Source organism: Schistocerca serialis, chromosome 4 (genome assembly GCF_023864345.2).
Source record: "Schistocerca serialis cubense isolate TAMUIC-IGC-003099 chromosome 4, iqSchSeri2.2, whole genome shotgun sequence".
In the NCBI taxonomy this organism is placed as follows: domain Eukaryota; kingdom Metazoa; phylum Arthropoda; class Insecta; order Orthoptera; family Acrididae; genus Schistocerca; species Schistocerca serialis.
The window spans coordinates 149,113,376-149,128,326 of NC_064641.1; the positions used below are offsets into that span (position 1 = coordinate 149,113,376).

Below are 14,951 nucleotides of genomic sequence, written 5' to 3' on the forward strand. Positions count from 1 at the left end.
CACGAAAATTAACCGACAGGATGAAACTGCTGTGATATGCAAATGATTAGCTTTTCAGAGCATTCACAAAAGGTTGGCGCCGGTGGTGACACCTAAAACGTGCTGACATGGGGAAAGAAAGCTTCAAACAGATTTCTCATACACAGACAGCAGTTAACCCACGTTGCCTGGTGAAACGTTGTTGTGATGCCACGTGTAAGGAGGAGAAATGCGTACCATCACGTTTCCGACTTTGATAAAGGTCGGATTGTAGCCTATCGCGATTGCGGTTTATCGTATTGCGACATTGCTGCTCGCGTTGGTCGAGATCAAATGACTGTTAGCAGAATATGGAATCGGTGTGTTCAGGAGTGTAATACGGAATGCCGTGCTGGATTCCAGCAGCCTCGTATCACTAGCAGTCGAGATGACAGCCATCTTATCCGCATCTCTGTAATGGATCGTGCAGCCACGTCATGATCCCTGAGTCAACAGATGGGGACGTTTGCAAGACAACAACCATCTGCACGAACAGTTCGACGACGTTTGCAGCAGCATGGATTATCAGCTCGGAGACCATGGCTGCGGTTACCCTTGACGCTGCATCACAGACACGGGCGCTTGCTATGGTGTACTCAACGACGAACCTGGGTGCACGACTGCCAAATTTCGTTTTTCCGGATGAATCCAGGTTCTGTTTACAGCGTTATGATGGTCGGATCCGTGTTTGGCGACATCGCAGTGAACGCACATTGGAAGCGTGTATTCGTCATCGCCATAGTGGCGTATCACCCGTTGTGATGGTATGGGGTGCCACTGGTTACACGTCTCGGTCACCTCTTGTTCACATTGACGGCACTTTGAAGAGTGGACGTTACATTTCAGACGTGTTACGACCCATGACTCTATCCTTCATTCGATCCCTGCGAAACCCTATATTTCATCAGGATAATGCACGACCGCATGTTGCAGGTCCTGTACGGGCATTTCTGGATACAGAAAATGTTCGACTGCTGGCCTGGCCAGCACATTCACCAGATCTCTCACCAACTGAAAACGTCTGGTCAATGGTGGCCGAGCAACTGACTCGTCACAATACGGCAGCCACTACTATTGATGAACTTTGGTATCGTGTTGAAACTGCATGGGCTGCAGTACCTGTACACGCCTTGCAAAATCTGTTTGACTCAATGTCTAGGCGTATCAATACCGTTATAAGGGCCAGAGGTGGTCGTTCTGGGTACTGATTTCTCAGGATCTATGCACCCAAATTGCGTGAAAATGTAATCACATGTCAGTTCTCGTATAATATATTTGTCCAATGAATACCTGTTTATCATCGGCATTTCTTCTTGGTGTAGCAATTTTAATGGCCAATAGTGTATGTAAGACTTGCCAGCTGACGACTCGTTGAGTCACGTCTTGTCCCATCATATCTCACACGTGCTCGACTAGAGACAAATCTGGTGTTCGTACTGGACAGGTAAGTTGTCGCACGTCTTGCAGAGTACGTTGAGTATCACTAGCAGTGTGTGTGCGAGCATTATCCCGTTGGAACAACATATCACCTTCCTGTTGCGCGAACGGCTAAAGAAAGGGTCTAACAACATTCGGTAAGTGCAAAGAGATGGTTAGTGTCTTCCCGGAAACACCAGAGGTGAACAGGAGTTGTAGTTTGTCGCACATCAGACCGTGAGGCGTAGGGTAGGGCCAGTGTGTCTTGGACGAATGCACTCTACGAGACTATGTGCACCATGTCTACGGCGTTCATTGATAAGACCATGACTTGCAAGCACGCAGAATCTGCTTACATCGCTGTAGACCACAGCGCGCCATTTTATCTTCCACCAAGAAGAACTGCAGATGATAAACGGGTATTCATTGAACAAATATATTATACTACAACTGACATGTGATTACATTTTCACGCAATTTGGGTGCATAGATCCTGAGAAATCAGTACCCAGAACGACCACCTCTGGCCGTTATAACGGCCTTGATACGCCTGGACATTGAGTCAAACAGATTTTGCAAGGCGTGTACAGGTACTGCAGCCCATGCAGCTTCAACACGATACCAAAGTTCATCAAGAGTAGTGGCTGGCGTATTGTGACGAGTCAGTTGCTCGGCCACCATTGACCAGACGTTTTCAGTTGGTGAGAGATCTGGTGAATGTGCTGGCCAGGCCAGCAGTCGAACATTGTCTGTATCCAGAAAGACCCGTACAGGACTTGCAACATGCGGTCGTGCATTATCCTGCTGAAATATAGGGTTTCGTAGGGCTCGAATGAAGGGTAGAGCCACGGGTCGTAACACATCTGAAATGTAGCGTCCACTGTTCAAAGTGCCGTCAATGCTATCAAGAGGTGACCGAGACGTGTAACCAATGGCACCCCATACCATCACAACGGGTGATACGCCAGTATGGCGATGACGAATACACGCTTCCAATGCGCGTTCACTGCGATGTCGCCAAACACGGGTGCGACCATCATAATACTGTAAACAGAACCTGGATTCATCCGAAAAAATGACGTTTCGCCATTCGTGCACCCAGATTCGTCGTTGAGTACACCATCGCAGGCGCTCCTCTCTGTGGTGCAGCGTAAAGGGTAACCGCAGCCATTGTATCTTAGCTGATAGTCCATGCTGCTGCAAACGTCGTCGAACTGTTGGTGCAGATGGTTGTTGTCTTGCAAACGTCCCCATCTGTTGACTCAGGGATCGAGACATGGTTGCACGATCCGTTACAATCATGCGGATAAGATGGCTGTCATCTCGACTGCTAGGGATACGAGGCCGTTGGGATCCAGCACGGCGTTCCGTATTACCCTCCTGAACCCACCGATTCCATATTCTGCCAACAGTCATTCGATCTCGACCAACGCAAGCTGCAATGTCGCAATACGATAAACCGCAATCGCGTTAGGCTACAATCCGACCTCTATCAAAGTCGGAAACGTGATGGTACGCATTTCTCCTCCTTACACGAGGCATGACAACGTTTCACCAGGCAACGCCGGTCAACTGCTGTTTTTGTATGAGAAATCGGTTGGACACTTTCCTCATGTCAGCATGTTGTAGGTGTCGCCACCGGCGCCAACCTTGTGTGAATGCTCTGAAAAGATAATCATTTGCATATCACAGCATCTTCTTCCTGTCAGTTTAATTTCGCGTCTGTAGCACGTCATCTTCGTGGTGTAGCAATTTTAATACCCAGTAGTGTATTAGCTAAGTTTTCAGTGGGGACAGGAAGCACACATCATGCATAGAGGTGGTAGTGAAAAGGATGTGATATAGAACCTTAACTCAAGACCGTCTGGAGCAATTTAAATAAAATGTAGATAACTCAGTCTTTGTAAAATTATTTCTAGAGGTATATTTTGAACGTAATATATAACAACCTGCCCTTTTTCTCGCACGACTTACTGCACAGGCAGATTCCATATTTCTATATTTCAGGAGAGCGTTTGACATAATGAGGCTCTGAACACCGTTAACAAGGGTGCGACCACGTGAAATAGTTTTCAAGACATATGAGTGGCTCGAAAACTTCTTAAGTAACGGAACCCAGTATGTTGTCCGCGACGGCTAGTGTTCATCAGAGACACGGGTTTCGTCAGGAGTGCCTCAGGAAAGTGTGATATGACTGATATTATTTTCTGTGTGCATAAATGATCTGCTGGGCTGTATGGCAAACAATCTGCGGTTGTATGCTGATGATGCTGTGGTGTATGGTAAGGTGTCGAAGTCGAGTGACTATACAAAGATACAAGATGACTTAGACAAAATTTGTAATTTTTGTGATGAATGGCAGCTAGTTCTAAATGAGAAAAAATGTAAGTTAATGCGGATGAGTTCAAAATGGTCAAATGGCTTTGAGCACTACGGGACTTAACTTCTGAGGTCATCAGTCTCCTATAACTTACAACTGCTTAAACCTAACTAACCTAAGCACATCACACACATCCACAGCCGAGACAGGATTCGAACCTGCGACCGTAGCGGTCGCGCGGTTTCAGACTGTAGTGCCTAGAACCGTTCGTTAAAAACGGCCGGCAATGCGGATGAGTAGGAAAAACAAACCTGTAATGTTCGGATTGAGAACTAGTAGTGCCATGCTTGAAACAGTCACGCTATTTAAGTATCTGAGTGTGACACTGCAAAGCCTTATGAAATGGAACGAACATACGACGAGTGTGGTAGGGAAGGCGAACTGTTGACTTCAGTTTACTGGGAGAATTTAGGAAAAGTTGCTTCATCTATGACGAAGACGGCGTATGTAGCAATAATGTTACCCATTCTCGAGTACTGTTCGAGTGTTTGAGATCCCTACCAGGTCGAATTAAAGGAAGACATCGAAGCAGTTCAGAGGCGGGCTGGTAGATTTGTTACCGGTAGGTTAAAATGCCTCTCCATGAACCATGGACCTTGCCGTTGGTGGGGAGGCTTGCGTGCCTCAGCGATACAGATAGCCGTACCGTAGGTGCAACCACAACGGAGGGGTATCTGTTGAGAGGCCAGACAAACGTGTGGTTCCTGAAGAGGGGCAGCAGCCTTTTCAGTAGTTGCAAGGGCAACAGTCTGGATGATTGACTGATCTGGCCTTGTAACAATAACCAAAACGGCCTTGCTGTGCTGGTACTGCGAACGGCTGAAAGCAAGGGGAAACTACAGCCGTAATTTTTCCCGAGGGCATGCAGCTTTACTGTATGATTACATGATGATGGCGTCCTCTTGGGTAAAATATTCCGGAGGTAAAATAGTCCCCCATTCGGATCTCCGGGCGGGGACTACTCAAGAGGATGTCGTTATCAGCAGAAAGAAAACTGGCGTTCTACGGATCGGAGCGTGGAATGTCAGATCCCTTAATCGGGCAGGTAGGTTAGAAAATTTAAAAAGGGAAATGGATAGGTTGAAGTTAGATATAGTGGGAATTAGTGAAGTTCGGTGGCAGGAGGAACAAGACTTCTGGTCAGGTGACTACAGGGTTATAAACACAAAATCAAATAGGGGTAATGCAGGAGTAGGTTTAATAATGAATAGGAAAATAGGAATGCGGGTAAGCTACTACAAACAGCATAGTGAACGCATTATTGTGGCCAAGATAGATACGAAGCCCACACCTACTACAGTAGTACAAGTTTATATGCCAACTAGCTCTGCAGATGACGAAGAAATTGAAGAAATGTATGATGAAATAAAAGAAATTATTCAGATTGTGAAGGGAGACGAAAATTTAATAGTCATGGGTGACTGGAATTCGAGTGTAGGAAAAGGGAGAGAAGGAAACATAGTAGGTGAATATGGATTGGGGGACAGAAATGAAAGAGGAAGCCGCCTGGTCGAATTTTGCACAGAGCACAACATAATCATAACTAACACTTGGTTTAAGAATCATGAAAGAAGGTTGTATACATGGAAGAACCCTGGAGATACTAAAAGGTATCAGATAGATTATATAATGGTAAGACAGAGATTTAGGAACCAGGTTTTAAATTGTAAGACATTTCCAGGGGCAGATGTGGACTCTGACCACAATCTATTGGTTATGACCTGTAGATTAAAACTGAAGAAACTGCAAAAAGGTGGGAATTTAAGGAGATGGGACCTGGATAAACTAAAAGAACCAGAGGTTGTACAGAGATTCAGGGAGAGCATAAGGGAGCAATTGACAGGAATGGGGGAATTAAATACAGTAGAAGAAGAATGGGTAGCTTTGAGGGATGAAGTAGTGACAGCAGCAGAGGATCAAGTAGGTAAAAAGACGAGGGCTAGTAGAAATCCTTGGGTAACAGAAGAAATATTGAATTTAATTGATGAAAGGAGAAAATATAAAAATGCAGTAAGTGAAACAGGCAAAATGGAATACAAACGTCTCAAAAATGAGATCGACAGGAAGTGCAAAATGGCTAAGCAGGGATGGCTAGAGGACAAATGTAAGGATGTAGAGGCCTATCTCACTAGGGGTAAGATAGATACCGCCTACAGGAAAATTAAAGGGACCTTTGGAGATAAGAGAACGACTTGTATGAATATCAAGAGCTCAGATGGAAACCCAGTTCTAAGCAAAGAAGGGAAAGCAGAAAGGTGGAAGGAGTATATAGAGGGTCTATACAAGGGCGATGTACTTGAGGACAATATTATGGAAATGGAAGAGGATGTAGATGAAGATGAAATGGGAGATATGATACTGCGTGAAGAGTTTGACAGAGCACTGAAAGACGTGAGTCGAAACAAGGCCCCCGGAGTAGACAATATTCCATTGGAACTACTGACGGCCGTGGGAGAGCCAGTCCTGACAAAACTCTACCATCTGGTGAGCAAGATGTATGAAACAGGCGAAATACCCTCAGACTTCAAGAAGAATATAATAATTCCAATCCCAAAGAAAGCAGGTGTTGACAGATGTGAAAATTACCGAACTATCAGCTTAATAAGTCACAGCTGCAAAATACTAACACGAATTCTTTACAGACGAATGGAAAAACTAGTAGAAGCCAACCTCGGGGAAGATCAGTTTGGATTCCGTAGAAACACTGGATCACGTGAGGCAATACTGACCTTACGACTTATCTTAGAAGAAAGATTAAGGAAAGGCAAACCTACGTTTCTAGCATTTGTAGATTTAGAGAAAGCTTTTGACAATGTTGACTGGAATACTCTCTTTCAAATTCTAAAGGTGGCAGGGGTAAAATACAGGGAGCGAAAGGCTATTTACAATTTGTACAGAAACCAGATGGCAGTTATAAGAGTCGAGGGACATGAAAGGGAAGCAGTGGTTGGGAAGGGAGTGAGACAGGGTTGTAGCCTCTCCCCGATGTTGTTCAATTTGTATACTGAGCAAGCAGTAAAGGAAACAAAAGAAAAATTCGGAGTAGGTATTAAAATTCATGGAGAAGAAATAAAAACTTTGAGGTTCGCTGATGACATTGTAATTCTGTCAGAGACAGCAAAGGACTTGGAAGAGCAGTTGAATGGAATGGACAGTGTCTTGAAAGGAGGATATAAGATGAACATCAACAAAAGCAAAACAAGGATAATGGAATGTAGTCTAATTAAGTCGGGTGATGCTGAGGGAATTAGATTAGGAAATGAGACACTTAAAGTAGTAAAGGAGTTTTGCTATTTGGGGAGCAAAATAACTGATGATGGTCGAAGTAGAGAGGATATAAAATGTAGGCTGGCAATGGCAAGGAAAGCGTTTCTGAAGAAGAGAAATTTGTTAACATCCAGTATTGATTTAAGTGTCAGGAAGTCATTTCTGAAAGTATTCGTATGGAGTGTAGCCATGTATGGAAGTGAAACATGGACGATAAATAGTTTGGACAAGAAGAGAATAGAAGCTTTCGAAATGTGGTGCTACAGAAGAATGCTAAAGATTAGATGGGTAGATCACATAACTAATGAGGAAGTATTGAATAGGATTGGGGAGAAGAGAAGTTTGTGGCACAACTTGACCAGAAGAAGGGATCGGTTGGTAGGACATGTTCTGAGGCATCAAGGGATCACCAATTTAGTATTGGAGGGCAGCGTGGAGGGTAAAAATCGTAGAGGGAGACCAAGAGATGAATACACTAAGCAGATTCAGAAGGATGTGGGTTGCAGTAGGTACTGGGAGATGAAAAAGCTTGCACAGGATAGAGTAGCATGGAGAGCTGCATCAAACCAGTCTCAGGACTGAAGACCACAACAACAACAACAACAAGGTTAAAATGATACGCAAGCATTACGGAGATACTCAGAGATCTCAGCTGGAAATCTCTGGAGGGAAAGCGGCGTTCTTTTCGAGCAACACTGTTGGGAAAATTTATAAAACCGGCATTTGAAGCTGATTGTAGAACGATTCTACTGCGGCCAACGTAAATTACGCGTGAGGATTTAGAAGCTTAGACACGAAAAAATTTGCATCACAAGGAGACTTGTACATAGTCGTTTTTCCGGCGCGCTGTGACTAATAGTGGTACTCTGTACCGTCCGCCCCACATAGTAAGGTGGCTTGTGACTGAAAATGTAAAAATATTCCTTAACGACAGTTTTCAGTATCAAATCCGTAGTTTTCGGGATCACTAGACGTATTGGTGAGAGTCTCTATGACGTTCCATCCCTAGCGTTGGTGGTAGGGGAGGGGGGTCCAGAAACAGTGACGTATTAGCATACTTTTGTAACGTCTGAAGGAATTTCTACCAAAACTGACACATCTATCGCATCCTACGTGTAAAAATGTACTATGACAGCAACGTACTCCTAACACCTCTATGACTGTGGGTTTTGGGTGGAAAGACGGGACAGAAAATCCCGGGGCAACTTCAACCCAATTTGAATATACGCTACTCATGAATTTTATAAAAATAACTTGGGCATAAGATACTCTTAGTATCGCCAGGGACGGAGAATGACGACAAGAAGGAATGACATGTACAAACGTCTAAAAACGACCTGTTGCTATTTTTTTGTTTTAATTAGTTTTCTTGGAATAATTTAAAAGTTTGAACCGAATTTGTCTCTTATTTTGCGTTGTTCAGCGTATCGCCCACGTCGTGAGAATAAACACTGTAGAGAGCCAATAATTTTGCCACTGTGCTTCCGGACCAAATATATTGCTACACGGCTGAATACCACGGATACATTCAATGTCCTCTCTGGATTATCGTGGTGTAAAACAGCTGAGAATCAGACAGCTCCCACAACCCTCTTTCTTCAACGACAATAAGTAATTGGCCGAATTACAGGTCTCGTCAGAATTCGGTTGAAACTACAGGGTGACATTCGTAAGTGATAAGGGTGGTTCAAATGGCTCTGAGCACTATGGGACTCAACTGCTGAGGTCATTAGTCCCCTAGAACTTAGAACTAGTTAAACCTAACTAACCTAAGGACATCACAAACATCCATGCCCGAGGCAGGATTCGAACCTGCGACCGTAGCGGTCTTGCGGTTCCAGACTGCAGCGCCTTTAACCGCACGGCCACTTCGGCCGGCCGATAAGGATGAAAAACGCGTAGAAATATGATAGAATATATCCACGGGGTGGACGATTTTAATCTGTAATGTGGACTAACTCGGGATAGAGACCAGATACAGCAAAATTTCGTAGATAAAATTTATAGTTGGCAAAGAGGGGCACAAATCACTACTAATGGCCGTGACCTTGAAAGTGATTTTCAAGATGATTCGGAGGTTAAAGTGTGGTTTTACGTGGGAACCTAGTATCTGCTTTTAGATTTGAAAAGAACGGCTAATTCCACGTTTAAAATGATGCAGTATTCAAGGTTATGGTGAGGTGCAATGAAGGTAAAATAAGGAAATAGTTTTTTAGTTCTAGTAGTAATTAACTCGAAATAGAGGAGTGGTAAGGCAAAATACAATGTTAGATACGAATTATGAGGCGCCTAACCGGTCACATATCATTTCTAATAATCATGATGTAAAAGGTAATTATCAAAGGTCATTCGAAGGTTGAGTTTCGTTTCAAGGAAAACGCTATTTGTTCGCTTCCACACCATTTTTTATTCTTTATTGTTATTTTCACACCTGATACAGGTAAGCCAGCAGCGGCATACTACACCGTTATCGCCAACAGATGTGACAAACGATACAAAAGGAGACAATCGAAAAACAGACATGGTGGCTATCCAAACGCAGACATACAAAATTAAAATACACGGAGCCGTTCACGGGCGCAGTGTCCAAAATGAAAACGTCCAGGAAAAAAAAAAAAAAAAAAAAAAAAAACCGATGGCGATGATCTCCGACGCGCGAATGTCACACCATTCGGTACCGGTAAAGTCACTGACAAACCGTTCAGAAGTCATGAGGATTTTGTTTCATATAGTTCAATAATTTTGTCTCATATAGTTCAATAATTGACACGCTGTACATGTTACATATATAGCAGATAGCGTTCCAGGAGATATACAGGGTGGTCCAATAATAGTGACCGGGCCAAATATCTCGCTAAATAAGCAGCAAACGAAAAAACTACAAAGAACTAAACTTACCTAGCTCGAAGGGGGAAACCAGATGGCGCTGTGGTTGGCCTGCTAGATGGCGCTGCCATAGGTCAAACGGATATCAACTGCGTTTTTTAAAATAGGAATCCCCATTTTTTAATTACATATTCGTGTAGTACGTAAGGAAATATGAATGTTTTTGTAGGACCACTTTTTTCTCTTTGTGATAGATGGCGCTGTAATAGTCAGAAAAATATGGCTCACAATTTTAGACGAACAGTTGGTAACAGATAGATTTTTAAATTAAAATACAGCATGTAGGTACGTTTTAGCATTTATTTCGGTTGTTCCAACGTGATACATTTACGTTTGTGAACTTATCATTTCTGAGAACGCATGCTGTTACAGCGTGATTACCTGTAAATACCACATTAATGCAATAAATGCTGAAAATGACGTCCGTCAATCTCAATGCATTTCGCAATACGTGTAACGACATTCCTCTCAACAGCGAGTAGTTCGCCTTCCGTAATGTTCGCAGATGCATTGGCAATATGTGCTGACGCATGTTGTCAGGCGTTGTCGGTGGATCACGACAGCAAATATCCTTCAACTTTCCCCACAGAAAGAAATCCGAGGACGTCAGATCCGGTGAACGTGTGGGCCATGGTATGGTGCTTCGACGACCAATCCACCTGTCATGAAATGTGCTATTCAATACCGCTTCAACCGCACGCGATCTATGTGCCGGAAATCCATCATGTTGGAAGTACATCGCCTTTCTGTCATGCAGTGAAACATCTTGCAGTAACATTGATAGAACATTACGTAGGAAATCAGCATACATTTAGATTGCCATCGACAAAATGGGGGCCAATTATCTTTCCTCCAATAACGTCGCACCATACATTAACCCGCCTAGGTCGCTGATGTTCCACTTGTCGCAGCCATCGTGGATTTTCCGTTGCCCAATAGTGCATGTTATGCCGGCTTACGTTACCGCTATTGGTGAATGACGCTTCGTCGCTAAATAGAAATCGTGCAAAAAATCTGTCATCATCCCGTAATTTCTCTTGTGCCCAGTGGCAGAACTCTACACGACGTTCATAGTCGTCACCATGCAATTCCTCGAGCATAGAAATATGGTACGGATGCAATCGATGATGATGTAGCATTCTCAACACCGACGTTTTTGAGATTCCATATTCTCGCGCAATTTGTCTACTACTGACGTGTGGATTAGCCGCGACAGCAGTTAAAACACCAACTTGGGTATCATTATTTGTTGCAGGCCGTGGTTGACGTTTCACATGTGGCTGAATACTTCCTGTTTCCTTAAATAACGAAACTATCCGGCGAACGGTCCGGACACTTGGATGATGTCGTCCAGGATACCAAGCAGCATAAATAGCACACGCCCGTTGGGGATTTTGATCACAATAGCCATACATCAACACGATATCGACCTTTTCCTCAATTGGTAAACGGTCCTTTTTAACACGAGTAATGCATCACAAAGCAAATATCGTCCGCACTGGCGGAATGTTACGTGATACCACGTACTTATGGCTCTGTGCACTATGGGACTTAACATATGTCGTCATCAGTCCCCTAGAACTTACAACTACTTAAACCTAACTAAGATCCATGCCCGAGGCAGGATTCGATCTTGCGACCGTACCGGTCACGCGGGTCCAGACTGAAGCGTCTAGAACCGCAAGGCCGCACCGGCCGGCCCATGTACTTATACGTTTGTGTCTATTACAGCGCCATCTATCACAAAGCGAAAAAAGCGGTCCAACTAAAGCAATCGTATTTCTTTACGTACTACACGAATATGTAATAAAAAGTGGGGGTTCCTATTCTTAAAAAAACGCAGCTGATATCCGTTTGACCTATGACAGCGCCATCTAGCCGTCCAACCATACCGCCATCTGGTTTCCCCCTTCAAGCTAGACAAGTTTCGTGCTTTGTATTTTCTTCGTTTGAGGCTTATTTCGTGAGATATTTGGCCCGGTCACTATCAGTGGAGCACCCTGTACGTCACATGAACATTCGATTGAAATGTTGTATCGAAATTTTAATGCAGCCCGTTTAGAAGTTTCGGAGATAGGATATTTTGAAGAAACGAACGTCTAGGTTTTTACCTGTAGAGGTCAAACATTAATACATCCGGTAAACTGCACGGATGGCTTCCTGGCTGGAAATGGAGGAAAAAAAAGTGCTGTGAACATGTGTCCGGAAATGCATCGTTTCCACGGTAGATGGCGCTGGCGAAAGAAAAGCTCCTCTCACAACGTGCCGTATGTTCCTTGTGTGTTGCAGGCTGTGTTATTGACGCAGCCTACTGCAGACAGCAGAATGGCCCGGTACTCACGTAGGGATCAAGCCGAGATGATGTTCGTGTACGGCCCAGCAGATGGAAACGGTCGAGAGGCAGCGCGGCTATACCAGCACACGTACCTTCACAGGCACCAACCACATCACACAACATTTCAAACTCTTTTTGAGCATTTGTGTGATCATGGATCCCTTCAGACAGACTAACATGCAGGGAGGCGACGGACTATGCGTACTCCAGATTTGGAGGACAGAGTTCTAGAGGAAACTGAGGCGAACCCTAGTACAAGCTTCAGGCAAGTGGCCCGCCAACACGGTGTAAGCCAAACTACGAGTATGTGTATCATACAAGACAACCGGTAGTACCCCTATCACCTGTAACGAGTGCGAGGATTGTCAGCAGCGGGTTTCCCTGTACGGGAAGGGTTTTGTCGGTGGTTTTTGTGCCACCCCATCACAATTATGGAACTTCTGTCATTAACCCTCTTTACCGACGAAGTAACATTTACCAGAACTAGCATCATCGATATGCATACTCGTTATCCACGCTCTACAGACCATCCTCAGGGAATGGTTGAGGCGTATCACCATCATCGTTTCAGCATGTGTGGGCAGGGATTATTGGTGAACAGATACTTGGACTGGTTATTGCTCCACAACGCCTCGATCGAGGAACGTTCCTGGACTTCCTGCAGAATATTCTGCCTGTGTTGCTACACAATGTGCCTTTGGCAATACAACATGTTATATCGTTTCTACATGACAGCGCAACATCTCACTTCCGCATTACAGTTCGACGACATCTTCCCCTACGCTGGACGGGAGTGGAAGTAGTGTATCATGGCCTTCTCTATAATCGTACTTAAACTACCTGAAAAAGCATTGTGTATGCTGAACCAGTTCCTGATGTGCAGACCCTTCAACAGGGGTTTCACGACGCCTGTGCCGCTATTCAGGGAGAGGCCAGAATGTGCGGAAGAGTGTGGCAAGTCATGGTGCGACGTGTGAACGCGTGTAATGCATCCCCTGGAGGTCACTTTGAACATCTGTTGGGACACGGATACGATGCAGCCCTGTACTGTGTTCCTGGACGACGCACACCGTCCATTTCCGGACAAATGTTCATGGTTTTTTCCTCCATTTTCAGTTTCGAATCCTCCCCTGCACTTTGTTGGTTTTAGTAGTGTTCAACCAGTATTTAAAAACTGTAAATGTTCCTAATCGCATATATCCAACCGTTTTTGACCGAACACTTTGAAATTTTGATACAACACTACACTGGAATACGCACGTGTGTTATTTACCTATTTTTTTAATGTACGTAATATCACACACACACACACACACACACACACACACACACACACAATGAGGTGACGAAACTCAGGGGATACCTCCTAATATGGCGCCGGACCTCCCTCTGCCCGGTGAAGTGGAGCAACTGAACATGTCATGGACTCCACAAATCGTTGGAAGTAAACTGCAGAAGTATTGAGCCGTGATGCCTCTATGGCCGTCCATAATTGCGAAAGTGTTGCCGGTGCAGGGTTTTGTGCACGAACTGACCTCTCTATTAGGTCCCATAAATTTTCGACTGGATTCAAGTCGGGTGATCTGAGTGGCCTAATCATTCGTTAGGATTGTCCAGAATGTTCCTCAAACCTAGAATGGTACCCTTCTATCGTTGTTTGGGAACAGGAAGTTCATGAACGGCCGTAAATGGTCTCTAAGTAGCCGAACACAACCATTTTCAGTCAGTGATCGGTTCAGTTGGTCCAGAGGACGTAGACCATTCCAAGTAAACACAGCCCACACCATAATGAAGCCATAACCAACTTGCACAGTGCCTTGTTGATAACTTGGGTTCATGGCTTTGTGGGGTCTGTGCCACACTCGCATCATACCATCAGCTCTTAGCAACTGAAGTCGTAACTCATCTGATCATGCCACGATTTTCCACAAGTCTGTTGTCCAACCGATAAGCTTACGACACCGTGAGAGGTGCCGCAGGCGATGTCGTGCGTTTAGCAAAGGTATTCACGACGGCCGTCTGCTGCCGTAGCAGCATATTTCGCAGCACTGTTCTAACGAATACGTTCTTCGTACGTTCCACATTGACTCCTACGGTCATTCAAAGAAAGTCTACGGTCAGTAGCGCAGAAGTACCCACACCGTGATACTAGTTGGAGGCGACTTTAGCTTACCGGGTGTAGACTGCCAAGACTATGGATTCACTGCGGCGGGTACAGACAGACAGTCATGCGAAGTACTGTTAAACACGTTTTCGGAAAACTCTCATGAGCAGTTAACTCGGCAGTCCACATGCAATGGAAGTATCATAGACCTTGTAGTTATGAATAGGTCGGACCTTACCGACTTGTCAACGCAGAAACAGCGATTAGCGATCATGTCGTTAAAGCAACTATGGTTACGAAATTTAAGGGGAGTTGTACTAACTTTTGGTTAAATAACCGATTTTTAATTGCAATTTTGGATCCATAAAAGTGTTTGGAATCCACTCCCGAAACTGTTTTCCCGAATACGGAACTGAAATGTTTATTATTCACGGTTGAACAAAAAAATGCACCTGCCTGAAATCGACGAGTTATTGTTTCGTTGCTTAGGAGGAAACACACAAAATTCAAATGAATGTTCGAACGCGTGTGTTTGGAAGTTAGCG

At 44.4% G+C, this 14,951-nt stretch overlaps 1 protein-coding gene across 1 annotated transcript in view; it reads right to left on the reverse strand.

The window, feature by feature from the left end:
* The window catches only part of LOC126473757 (serine/threonine-protein phosphatase rdgC), a 1,849,640-nt gene that overhangs the window by 275,940 nt on the left and 1,558,749 nt on the right, over positions 1-14,951 (reverse strand). The window lies entirely within an intron of this gene.